This window comes from Carica papaya, chromosome 4 (assembly GCF_054855325.1).
Source record: "Carica papaya isolate Zhongbai chromosome 4, ASM5485532v1, whole genome shotgun sequence".
NCBI classification, from domain to species: domain Eukaryota; kingdom Viridiplantae; phylum Streptophyta; class Magnoliopsida; order Brassicales; family Caricaceae; genus Carica; species Carica papaya.
In genome coordinates this window covers 2822162-2836479 of record NC_142312.1, presented here as the reverse complement: position 1 = coordinate 2836479, position 14318 = coordinate 2822162, and positions in this window count along the sequence as shown.

Here is a 14318-nt window from a genome sequence, read left to right as displayed (position 1 = left end):
GAGAGCAGCTAGGCTAGAAAACCCGTCCACAAACCTACGGTAATAACCTGTCATCCCCAGAAAGCCACATATCTCTTTAACCGAGCTCAATCTTTCCCAGTCGAGCACTGCTTCAACTTTTTTGGGGTTCATTGATACTCCATCTTTTGATATAATGTGTCCTAGAAAGGTAGTTTGCTCAAGTCAGAATCCACACTTACTCAACTTTGCATACAGCTTCTTCTCTCTGAGAACCCGCAAAACCTAAATCAGATGGTGAGCGTGTTCCTCTCTACTTTTTGAATAAGCCAAAATATCATCGATGAGCACAATGACGAACTGATCCAGGAATTATCTAAAAATCTTGTTCATCAAGTCTATGAAAATGACTGGAGCGTTGGTTAGTACAAATGGCATGACCAGAAACTCATAGTGTCTATACCTAGTTCAAAAGGCTGTTTTAGGAATATCTTCTGCCCTGATCCTTACTTGAGGTAACTTGAATGCATGTATATCTTGGAGAGGACCTAGGCACCCTGCAACTGATCAAAAAGGTCATTGATCCTTAGTCGAGGGTACTTATTCTTGATCGTGACCCTGTTCAAACCTCTATAGTCTATACATAACTTCAACGTCCCATCTTCCTCTCTTGCAAATGTGACACCAGCGCCCCAAGGGGATACACTATGCCAAATGAATCCACTGTCCTGTAATTCAGTGATCTGTTTTCTCAGTTCCCCCATCTCAACACGACTCATGCGGTAAGGAGCAACTGAAATAAGTTGGGTGCCTAGTTGAATGTCTATGGTGAATTCGACTTCTCTGTCCACTAGTAGTCTAGGTAGTTCATCCGGGAACACATCTGAAAAGTCTCAGACTACTAGAATCTCTTGAATACAAATTTATTTCTTGGGTTTGTTTAGTTAGAGAAAACAGTCGGGTTAAAGTACTTGATAATAAGAGAATTTATCATGAGGAAAATAAATGTTAAAGAATTTTATTAATTTGTAAATGACTCATCATTAGGAAGGTTGAATACAACCTTCTTGTTAAAATAATTTATTGTGGCGTGATATGCCGCTAGCTAGTTCATTCCTAAGATTACATCAAATTCTTCCATGTCAATCTCTATTAGGTTCACACTCAATTTCCTATATGCTATATCTATGACACAGCCTCTGTATATAACTTCCTCCAGTAGTGTCATACTCCCAAGAGTAGACACAAACAATATAGAATTAAATTTTTCAGGTAATAAATCTAATTTTAATGCAAAAACATGTGAAACAAATGAATGCGATGCACTAGTGTCAATTAAAACATGAGCAGGATGATTATAGATAGTGTACGTACCATGTACCACGTCTGAGTCGGCTTCTGCATCCTGTTAAGTGAGGTTGTAACCCCTGCCCTAAATAGGAGGTCTGGCCTGATTCTGGTTCCTCGGGCACTCCCTTACATAATGTTGGGCACTACCGTATATGCGGCAGGTGTTGTTGAGGCGATAGCAGGGTTGGTCCCTATGATCCTTGCTATAGTGCTGACAGGTCTTACTGCGGTCTGCTACTGGAACCTGAGGAGGAGCCTGAATCATCGGTTTAGGTCTCTTGTTCTATTGAACATATGTAGTAGGTACTGGTCTGCGGGGTAGAGCCGAGGGCATGAGGTTCCCTACTGTTAGAGAGAATGTACAAAGGTTCCTCTCCACCAACTGTGCCTTGGCCAGGACAACGGAATAAATGCTGACCTCAAGCACAAACAATTGTTGTCTGATCTTAGGACGGAGACCCCACTCGAACCTTTTAGCCTTCCTACCTTCATCTGTCATACTCTCTGGGGAATATCGACCCAACTCTAAGAACTGGCGAGCATATTCTGATACAGTCGTGTCCCTTTGAACCAAGTGTGCAAACTCTATCTCCTTCAAATGTCTGAGATGCTCTGGAAGGTACTCTGCATGAAAGGCCGTCAGGAACTGTTCCCAAGTGACTGGAAATGGCAGGGTGGCCTGCTTGAGTTGCCACTAGTGGCCTGTCTCTCCCACCAGCATGTAGGTAACAAGGATAAGTTTCTATTCGGGAGTCACCCCAAGCGTCATGAAGGCCTTCTCTATCTCAGCTAACTAGTACTCGGCCTCTTCAAATAAGGACCCCCCTGCAAAAGTAGATGAATTTAGTCTTTTATACCTCTCGATGTAGCCTGGGTCTATCATGAGAGGAGCTGGGTCCTGTGAAAGAGGGATTAGATTGCGCTGAGGATGGACTGGGTGGCCCTGCGATGGTACTAGATAATACAGTGGAGGCACCGAATTATACTGTGGTGGTGCCGGGTGATGTGGTTGGGTCACCGGGCCATACTGTGGTGGTGCCAAGTGGTACTGTGGTTGAGACACTAGATCATACTGTGGTGGTGTTAGGTGGTACTGTGGAGGAGCAGGGTCATATCGGGGTAGCTTGGGATCCTCTCACTACAGGGGTGGCTCAATCTGTAGCAGCGGGGGAGGGTAAGATAGCTCCCTCCTTTCCTCTAGGGCTTGCTGGGCAGCAATGAGTCTCTCCAGTATCTCAAATAACCGGTCAACATCCTCTCTAAGCGAACCTTCCTGGGCTGCTCAGTTTAGTGGGTGTCTTCCTCTCCTCATCTATCTGTACCTGCATTTCACAAAGAATGGTTGAGTGATAATTCATTATTTTTTGTGTTTCCTAAGGATTTTGTGTAAGGAATGAGTCCGAGGAATGCAGCTCTGATACCAACTGTAAAGGCCCGTGAACTTTAAAGAAAATAAATCATAAATTAAGTACATGAGCAAAATAATTAGTTAGGGTTTACATTCTTTACACAATAATTTAAAGTACCAAATAGTGCTACAAAAATTACCTTTTTGAAGGAAATACAAAAAATTAAGAAAATAAACGGAAAATAAATAAAACTGGTCTCCTACTCGCAACCCTCTTGTGGATCAGGCTCTGGATCCTGGTCCTCTTGATTTAAAATAGTTAAATAAAAAATGAGCTACACTAACCCAGTAAGAATATCACGCTACTCACCGATATAGAAATAAAAGTTTGTACAAAAATTAAAACAACTAATAGAGCTCTTAATTAAACAAATTCATTTATCATAAACAAAATCTTTTGTCATCTACTTACCGTAGTGAGATTTATAAAAAAAATTATAGAGACAATAACATAACTCAAATCATGATTTCATATGTAATCGATTTGAACAATAATTCTATCATTTATCAGCCTACTGGTATCCATGGGGGTTCATAGGGATGTCCCACAACACATGAACCTTTTCCTTTAACATTTCAAATTAACGGGTCGTCCCCATACCACGTCCAGTATGAGCGCCAAACCACTAAACCTCAATTCCTCATCCGGTGTGAGAGTGAAATGGGTCATCCTCATACCTCGTCTGGTATGAGAAATATTACCAAACCTCGATATCTCGTCCGATATGAGGCAACGTTCACGGTAGGGTTCCCTATGCACCTGGTCCGTCCACAATCTCCCAGGATATCCAGTAAGGTTGTCGTTTCATCCATTCACTTAATCACGCAATTTCTCGTTTTCTTTTAATCTCTTTTTTTTTCAATTCAACTGTAAACCTATAAAACAAACAATACATGCATTCAAAGCTGTAAAATCGATCAATCAGATACTATCATGCATTCAAACAGTAAAAATAGTCAACAAAAACAACAGTAGATAATTTTTCAGTTCTGACTCCATTAGTAACCCGTAATTAATTATAGATATTTTTAAATTGTACAAAAAAACTGTATTATTATTAATTTGACTTCAATTCCATAGCAGATAATAGGATGAGGGATTCTTACACAATTCGATACCCGAAAAGAAAAACTTGTTTACTGCACCTACCGGTGGTCCCTGGATTCTCTGAATTTTTCTTCGGGGATTAAAATGTGTTACAAGTACCTACAAATATCCCAAAAAACCTAAAAATAATTTCAGCACCCCTTTTTGGCCAATTTCGAAATTCTAGCACGGCGGTGGTCCGTCTCGGGTTGGTTATTTTTTGCCATTTTCAGTCAAATTCGGTCGGTTTTGCATGAATCCCTACAAGAAAACACGTTAAAGGGCATTGGTTTGCCAAAAAAATTGAAAAATTGAAACTCACATGCGGCGGGGCTCTCTGGTACGGTAGCTCTGCCAGCTAACTTTTACGACTGGGTGTTTTGTTTCGGTCAACTTGTAGAGAAGGAAACGATGATTACAACGGTGGAAAAATTTTACAGAACAATAATCGAGAAAGGCCTCATCGGAGGCAGTTTTGTAATTTCCTACGGCAGGGCTGCCAAGCTTTGCTCGCAGTTTTCGGCCAATCGGCCAGTCCTTTTGCTCTAATTTGGTCATGGAGATTTTTTAAATTGAATTCTGAGCAAAGGGAGAAATGTTTACCTCTTTTGGCGGTCTGAAATGGCTCCGGCGCAGCGGCAGGTGGCAGTGGCTCTCCTTCTCGGCGGCTGGGTCTTCTTCTCCGATGAGAGTGTCTGGCAGCTAGGGTTAGGATTTGGTGTGAAAAGGGTTATTTATATCTGTCTCCCTTTAATCTGGGTCGTCCCCATACCCTGTCAGGTATGAGCACCAAACCACTAAACCTCAATACCCCGTCCAATATGATGGTGAAACGGGCCGTCCCCATACACCGTCCGGTATGAGCGCCAAATTACCAAATATCGATACCCCATCCAGTATGATGCAACATTTACGGTAGGGTTCCCTATGCACTTGGTCTGTCCACCATCTCCCAGAATATCCAGTAATGCTGTTGTTTCATCCATTTACTTAATCACGCAAATTTTCATTTTTCTTTAATCTCCCTTTTTTCCAATTCAACCGTAAACCCATAAAACAAATGATACATACATTTAAAGCTGTAAAATCAATCAATCAGATACTATCATGCATTCAAACTGTAAAAATGGTTAACAAAAACAATATTAGATAATTTTCAGTTCGGCTCCATTAGTAACCCATAATTAATTATAGATATTTTTTAAATTATACAAAATACCGTATTATTGTTAATTTGACTTCAATTCCATAACAGAGAATAGGGTGAAGGATTCTTACACAATTCGATGCCCGAAAAGTGAAACTTATTGACTGCACCTACCGGTGGTCCCCGGATTCCCTAAATTTTTTTTTGGGATTAAAACGTACTACAAGTACCTACAAATATCCTAAAAAATCCAAAAACAATGTCAGGACCCCTTTTTGGCCAATGTTAGAATTTCGGCACGGCGGCAGTCCGCCTCGGGTTGGCTATTTTCAATCATTTTCGGCTATTTTCGGCCAAATTCGATCGATTTTACATCAATCCCTGCAAGAAAACATGTTAAAGGGCCTCGGTTGGCTGAAAAAACTGAAAAATCAAAACTCACCAGCGATGATGCTCTCTGGTGCGGCGGCTCCGTTAGCTCACTTTTGCGGTTGGGTGTTTTGCTTCTGTCAACCTGTGGAGAAAAAAACCGGTGGAAAAATTTTGCAGAACAGGAATCGAGAAAGGCCTCATCGGATGCGATTTTTGCAATTTTTTGCAGCGGCGCCACCAAGCTTTGCCCATGATTTCTGGCCAATCGGCCAATCCTTTTGCTCCGATTTGTCCATAAGTGTGTTTAAAATTGAATTTCGAGTAAAGAGAGAACTATCCGTTGCCACGCGGCGGGTTCTGGTTCGTCGAAGCTGCTGACCGAGCATCCTATGTGGCACAACATTCCTAAATTATATTTTGACTCCCAGTTTCTGATTTTTCTTTCAAAAATAACTCCAGAACCTAAATTTTTATCCCTTTTTTCTAAAATTGTTTTCAATTTCATCCTCCTTCAATTTTATTTTTTTTTTTACACTAAATTAAAATAAACTAAATTAAAAAAATTACATTTACAAATTAATTTAAATTACAAAAAATTAATTTAGGTATTACATTCTTCCTTAAACAATACATATAAATGATGATAAATCTTCTACTCAATTCAGTTCATGAGTATTTATTCAAAAAGTTAAATTGTTGGTTCACAACTCAAATCACAATTCCTATAACGGTAGTATGACATATGTATATATATGTATACCCAAACTAATTAACTAATGAGTAGATTTTTCTCTATCCACAGCAATTTAAGTAGATCATGCATGCATATCCATTTACTTAACTGTCATGTATATATAGGAACCAATTATAAGTATGCCATCACATGCACATGAAATCAAATCGGTGGATTCTCTTTTCTGATTTTTTTTTTTAAAAAAATTATAAGTGGGTAGTGGATATATACAACAATCTAGGTACTAATGATATTGGAGGATATATGGAGTATTAACCAAGTAATTATTGGGGTTGTACCTCCTGATAATAATGACCTTATGGCAACCAAATAATTATTATATTTTTATAATACATATAAAATTCTACTATAATTTTCATAATACAAAACAATTCTAATAATCTAACGACACTGATAACTCAATCTAATTAATTAATATGTTGATTTTTAAGTATTTGCAATAATTTAAAAAGATATACAATTAATTAATATACTGATTGTTTCATATCTGTATTAATTTAAATAAATTATTCATTACGTGTTTATTTTTAAAGTATTTTTGTGATTTATATAAATCTAAAATTAAATATACACACATAAATTTTTGTGACACATAAATGCCGATAATCATTTTAAAAACTAATCACCGCTAAAATGGATGAAAAAATTACTATTAAATAAAAAAAAATCAGAAACCAATTCTTGAGCTATATAGATCTTAGTAATTTTTAAGTTTAAAATATATATATATATATATATATATACTTTTTAATTTTTTTATCATTTATCTTGGGACATTATACATTTTTATATATAAAAAAAAAAGAAAACAATAGTCAACAATCAAAAAATATACAGACATAATCAAATTAATTAATATGCTCACTGTTTTATATATTTATTAATTTAGATAGATTATTCATTGCGTGTCTATTTTTCAGATGTTTTTATTATTTATATAGATCTAAAATTAAATATATAATACAATGTATCTGCACACAAAATCTTTGTAACACGTAAATGATAATATCTTTTTAAAAAGATACATTATTTAATAATATGTTTAGAACATGTAAAAACTAGCCACCACTAAAATGGGTGAAAAAGTTATTATGAAATGAAAAAAAATAAAAACCTATTAATGAGTAATAGATCTTAGTAATTTCTAAGTTAAAAGTATATTTACTTTTAATTTTTTACCAATCATCTTTGGATATTATCCATTTTTATATATAAAAAAAAGAAACCAATTATGACCTGTCAAAATATATACAAACATCAAATTAATTAATATACTGATTTTTTTCATATATATGTAGTAATTTATATAGATTATCCATTACATATCTATTTTTAAAGTATTGTTGGGACGTAAATAAGCTCAAATTTTGAATATGCGATATGTTGTATCTGCATATAAAATCTTTGTGATACGTATATATCAATAATCGTTCTAAATATACAAGATTTTTTGAGAATATGATTTCTTAACACATTTGTCACATTTAGAGCACTATCCAATTATTATGGATACTACTTTCTATTTAACCATAGCCACATGCTCTATATAAATACTTTATCTTATTACATTAATCTTACAACTTAGCTTCAATACTTTGAGTAACATGGCCAATTTAATTACTTGTAAACTAATGTTCATGATCATTATTACCATTATTAATATTTTATTCTTTTGTGAGAGTACTCATGCACGGAACCTTGGCGGTCATAAAGAAATGCAGAGCATCAATAACCGACGCCTTATACAAGAATTAGAATTTGATGTTGATAGAGAAACACCTGGTGGACCAAATCCTATTCACCATGCACTAGGTCATGTTGATAGAGAAACACCTGGTGGACCAAATCCAATTCACCATGCACTAGGTCAGATTGATAGAGAAACACCTGGTGGACCAAATCCTATTCACCATGCAGTAGGTCAGATTGATAGAGAAACACCTGGTGGACCAAATCCAATTCACCATGCACTAAGTCAGATTGATCGAGAAACACCTGGTGGACCAAATCCGATTCACCACGTATTAGGTCAAATTGATAGAGAAACACCTAGTGGACCAAATCCAATTCACCATGTATTAGGTCATATTGATAGAGAAACACCTGGTGGTCCAAATCCTATTCACCATGCACTAGGCAAGATAAATAACATGGAAGTTGATAGGGAAACACCTGGTGGATCGAATCTAATTCGTCTTGATGCACCAAACTCCAATGTCCACAAATAAAAAAGGCATTGTTCAACAAACTTGATTTGTAATTATTTATTCATGTATTTTCACTTATTTTTCTTATATATCATCAATAAATTCGTTCGAATTAAGTTAATAAAGGTTTGTCATCAAAATTAATTCTTCAAGTTCATTCTTAAGATGTATGTGTTTGCATAATACAAATGTATGTTTATGATATTTATTAGAATTTAGCATAAGGGAATCATTATTTTATTATTAGTAGGGCTATAGATCCATAGAATATCCACCACGTTGACTAGGCTGAACTTATGTGACAAAAATCGATAAAACAATAGCTGGTATACTACATCTTATTCATAATAATGCCACTTGTTAAATTCGTAGTATAAAAATTGATAGAGAAAGACCTAGTCGGTCATATCCTACTCATGAGGTCAAATGTATGACATAGAAATTGATAAAATAATATTCAATGGATTATATCCAAGACATGATGATGTACCAGATATAATATCCTATTGTTGTCCAAATTAATTTTGTTTTATTGGATAAATTTTAGAAACATATTATTATTATTATTATTATTATTATTATTATTATTATTACTACTACTATTATTATTTTTACATTGAATTTTTTAAAAAAAAAAAGAAAAGAAAGATAAAAATCAACAAGAAAAACAGAGATATAAAGTGAAAAAAATGAGAGGAAAATGACTAGAGAAAAGAAGTAAAGAAAAAAAGAAAACTAAAAAAAAAGAGCAAAAAAGGAAAAATTCAAACACAAGCACAAGCCAACTCCTTTTATCTTTTTAGTTCATTCCTTATTTGATTAAAACACATTCAAATTAAAGCCTAACATTATTTAGTTTCAATTAAACCCAAACTCATTATACTCAAATCATGTTTTAGCCCGTACAGGTCGATTACCTTATTTAAACCCAAGTCCATTTACATTTTAAAATATTTTCATCCATTTATAAAATTTAATTCAAAACCCATGAAAGCCCACCAAACTACTAAAACCCTTATCCGATCTCTCTTTTATCTAAAATAACACAGTTTTAAAATAGGTATAAAAAATTATTTAGGGTTTTTTAGTTTATTTATTCTTCCAAAATCACAAGGAGGAACCACAATAATGGGGTGATTATGAAGGATGTATGAGATGATGTTTGAACAATAATGATTAATTGTTGTATAGATATCTGTAAAACATAAAATTGAAAGTCAAAGAAACTTCTAGAAAATATAACTAGCAACCGAAACAATGAGCAGAATATCTATTATATAATACCAAAATACAAATATTCAGTTAGTACTAACCATGTTAACTCGTTCAAGAGAGAGCTCGTCTTTACTATCTTAGCATCATTATCACGACCAAACTTATAACTTCATATATTATAGAATATGAGACAAAAAAATTGGATCAATATACCCGCTCTGAACTCTTAAAATCTTTCTCTTAATTTTATTTCCTCTATAATTCTTTTAATAGCTTAAGCTCCATAAAAAGGTTTTCTCCAACATTTAAAATGAAATAAGTATTTTACTAATTGATTGTAGATAAATTGACCAATAACAAAACTATTAGAAATATATTAGGTCACAAGCATTCATATGTAACTTACCATATTAACTCGTTTAATAGCGAACATGTTTTTGCAATCTTAAGATCATTTTGGTCACTATGTAACAATTATAACTCAATACTTTATCTAGAAGCTCTTTTATGGACAACTTATGATCACTAGAATATTTCTAATATTTACACATGGAATCGATATTTTTTAATTTCTTTATTTTATATATTCTAAAGAAAATTAATAGTGGTAATAATCGATTATGTTATAATTTTATAACTACAACCTGACTCAATTTAGTAATTAAACTATCTGAATCTCATAAGTAAATCACTCTATGTAAGAATTCTAAGAGAATCTAAAATTTTGATAATATATGATATGTTTTGATTCAATTTTTGTAATTCGCTTGAATTTAACAACTAAAATATATAATCAAATATTTTTATTTGATTATATGATACTATTTACATAAATTTGTTTCAAAATCAAATATTTCTTTAATTTTCTTATTAATATAATTTTTTGAAATATTTTAATTTCTGATATTCTTCCTTAAATAATACATATAAATGATCATAAATCTTCTACTCAATTCAGTTCATGAGTATTTATTCAAAAAGTTAAATTGTTGGTTCACAACTCAAATCACAATTCCTATAACAATAGTATGACATATGTATATATATGTATACCCAAACTAATTAACTAATGAGTAGATTTTTCTCTATCCACAGCAATTTAAGTAGATCATGCATGCATATCCATTTACTTAACTGTCATGTATATAGGAACCAATTATAAGTATGCTATCACATGCACATGAAATCAAATTGGTGGATTCTCTTTTCTGATTTTTTTTATAAAAAAATTAGAAATGGGTAGTGGATATATACAATAATCTAGGTACTAATGATATTGGAGGACATATATTTATGGAGTATTAACTAAGTAATGACCATGCACTAGGTCATATTGATAGAGAAACACCTGGCGGACCAAATCCCACCATGTACTACGTCAGATTGATCGAGAAACACCTGGTGGACCAAATCTTATTCACCATGCAGTAGGTCAGATTGATCGAGAAATACCTGGTAAACCAAATCTAATTCACCATGCACTAAGTCAGATTGATTGAGAAACAACTAGTGGACTAAATCTTATTCACCATGCATTACGTCAAATTGATAGAGAAACACTTGGTGGACCAAATTCAATTCACCATGCACTAGGTCAGATTAATAGAGAAACACCTAGTGGACCAAATCTTATTCACTATACACTAGGTCAAATTGATAAAGAATCACTTGGTGGACCTGATCCTATTCACCATGCACTAGGTCAGATTGATCGAGAAACACCTGGTGGACCAAATCATATTCACCACGCACTAGGTCAGATTGATAGAGAATCACTTAATGGACCTTATTCTATTCACCATGCACTAAGTCAGATTGATCGAGAAACAACTAGTAGACTAAATCTTATTCACCATGCACTATGTCAAATTGATAGAGCATTACCCGGTAGACCTGATTCTATTCACCATGCACTAGGTCAGATTAATCAAGAAATACCTGGTAGACCAAATCCTATTCACCATGCATTAAGTCATATTGATAGAGAATCACCTGGTGGACTAGATCTTATTCACCATAAATTAGGTCAGGTTGATAGAGAAACACCTAGTGGACCAAATCCTATTCACCATGCACTAAGTCAGATTGATCGAGAAACAGCTAGTGGACTAAATTCTATTCACCATGCACTAGTTCAAATTGATCGAGAAATACTTGGTGGACCAAATCCTATTCACCATGCATTAGGTCAAATTGATAGAGAATCACCTGGTGGACCAGATCCTATTGACCATGCACTAGATCAAATTGATCGAGAAACACCTAGTGGACCAAATCCTATTCACCACGCACTAGGTCAAATTAATAGAGAATCACATGGTGGACCTGATCCTATTCATCATGCACTAGGTCAAATTGATCGAGAAACACTTGATGGACCAAATTCTATTCACCACGCGCTAGGTCAGATTGATCGAGAAACACCTGGTGGACCAAATCCTATTCACCATGCACTAGATCAGATTGATAGAGAAACATCCGGTAGACCAAATATTATTCACCATGCACTAGGTCAGATTGATCAAGAAATACTTGGTGGACCAAATCCAAGGTGCAGTAGGTCAGATTGATCGAAAAACACTTGATGGACTAAATCCTATCAACCATGCACTAGGTCAAATTAATGGAGAAACACCTAATAGGCCAAATTCTATTCACCATGTACGAGGTCAGAAATATAGAGAAACACCTAATGAACCAAATATTATTCACCATGTACGAGATCAGATTGAGTGAGAAACACCTGATGGACCAAATCCAATTCACCATATATTAGGTCTGATTGATCGAGAAACACCTAGTGGACCAAATCCTATTCACCATGCACTAGGTCAGATTGATTGAGAAACACCTAGTTGACCAGATCTTATTCACCATGCACTATGTCATATTGATTGAGAAACATCCGGTGGACCAAATCTTATTCACCATACACTAAATCATATTGATAGAGAAACACCTAGTAGACCAAATTCAATTCACCATACACTAGGTCAAAATACACTAGGTCAAATTGATCGAGAAACACCTGCTGGATTAAATCCTATTCACCATGCACTAGGTCAGATTAATAGTGAAATACCTGGTGGACCAAATCTTATTCACCATGCACTAGCACATATTGATAGAGAAACACCTGGTGGACCAAATCTTATTCACCATGTACTACCTCATATTGATAAAGAAACACCTGGTGGACCAAATCCTATTCACCATGCACTAGGTCACATTGATACATAAACACCTGGTGCACTAAATCTAATTCATCATGCACCAAGTCTGATTGATAGAGAAATACCTAGTGAACTATATCGTATTCATAGTAATGTCGTTTGTTAAATTCATAGTGTAAAAAATGATAGAGAAAGACCTAGTCGACCATATCCTACTCATGACGTTAAATGTATGACATAAAAATCGATTAAATAATATTCAATGAATTAGATCCTACTCGTGATTATGTTTCGGATATAATATCCTAATGTTGTCCAAATTAATTTTGTTTTATTGGATAATTTTTAAAAACGTATTATTATTATTATTATTATGAGTTTTTTTTATAAAAAAAAAAGACAGAAAAAAAATTTGAAAAAAAAAGAGATATAAAGTGAAAAATAAAATGAGAGGAAAATGACTAGAGAAAATAAGTAAAGAAAAAATAAAAAATTAAAAAAAAAAAGAGCAAGAAAGGAAAAATTCAAACACAAGCGTAAGCCAACTCCTTTTATCTTTTTAGTTCATTCGTTATTTGATTAAGACACATTCAAATTAAAGCCTAACATTATTTATTTTCAATTAAACCCAAACTCATTATACTCAAATCATGTTTTAACCCATTCAGGTCGATTACCTTATTTAAACTCAAGTCCATTTACATTTTTAAATATTTTCATCTATTTACAAAATCTAATTCAAAACCCATCAAATCCCACCAAACTAACAAAACTCCTATCCGATCTCTCTTTTATCTAAAAAAAAACACAAAATACGTATAAAAAATAATTTTGGGTTTTCTAGTTTATTTATTCTTCTAAATCAGAAGGGGGGGAACCACAATAATGGATGATTATGAAGATTGTACGAGATAATTTAAACAATAATGATTAATCGTTTTATAGATATATGTAAAACATAAAATTGAAACTCAAATAAATTATCAAAGAATATAGCTAGTAACGGAAACTACTGTGTAATATACTAAAATATGAATATTCAGTTAGTACCAATCGAAGTTTAACTATAACTTCATATATTATAGAATATGAGACATAAAAATTGTATCCCTGTACTCACTCTAAACTCTTAAATTGTTCTCTTACTTTTATTTCCTCTACAAAAGGAGCTTAAGCTTCATCAAAAGATTTTCTCCAATATTTAACATGAAATTAGTATTTTACTAATTGATTGTAGATAAATTGACCAACGATGAAATTATTAGGAAATATATTTAAAAGCGAAGAAGAGAAAAAAAAAAAAAAGAATCCAATTGAGCTGCATTTTGAATCATAATCCTCCGGGCATCACTTACTAGATGTTTGCCCCTCCTTACTCATGTTACATACTAAGGAACATCAAGATACCATTATATCGAGACTAAATGCGAAACAATTACTTAGATGATACTGCGACGAATCGATTCGACCACACTTTGAAATACATTAATTTTCATTCTCATTCAATTTGAATGCGAACACCTAAGGATCATTCTTCTCACTCCAAATCAAGGGTGTCATTAGAGATATGAGATTACAGGAAAGAAACAGAGAAGAATCCCCAAATTAATCAATTCGGTCATTGATACACTTTAAAATATCCTAACT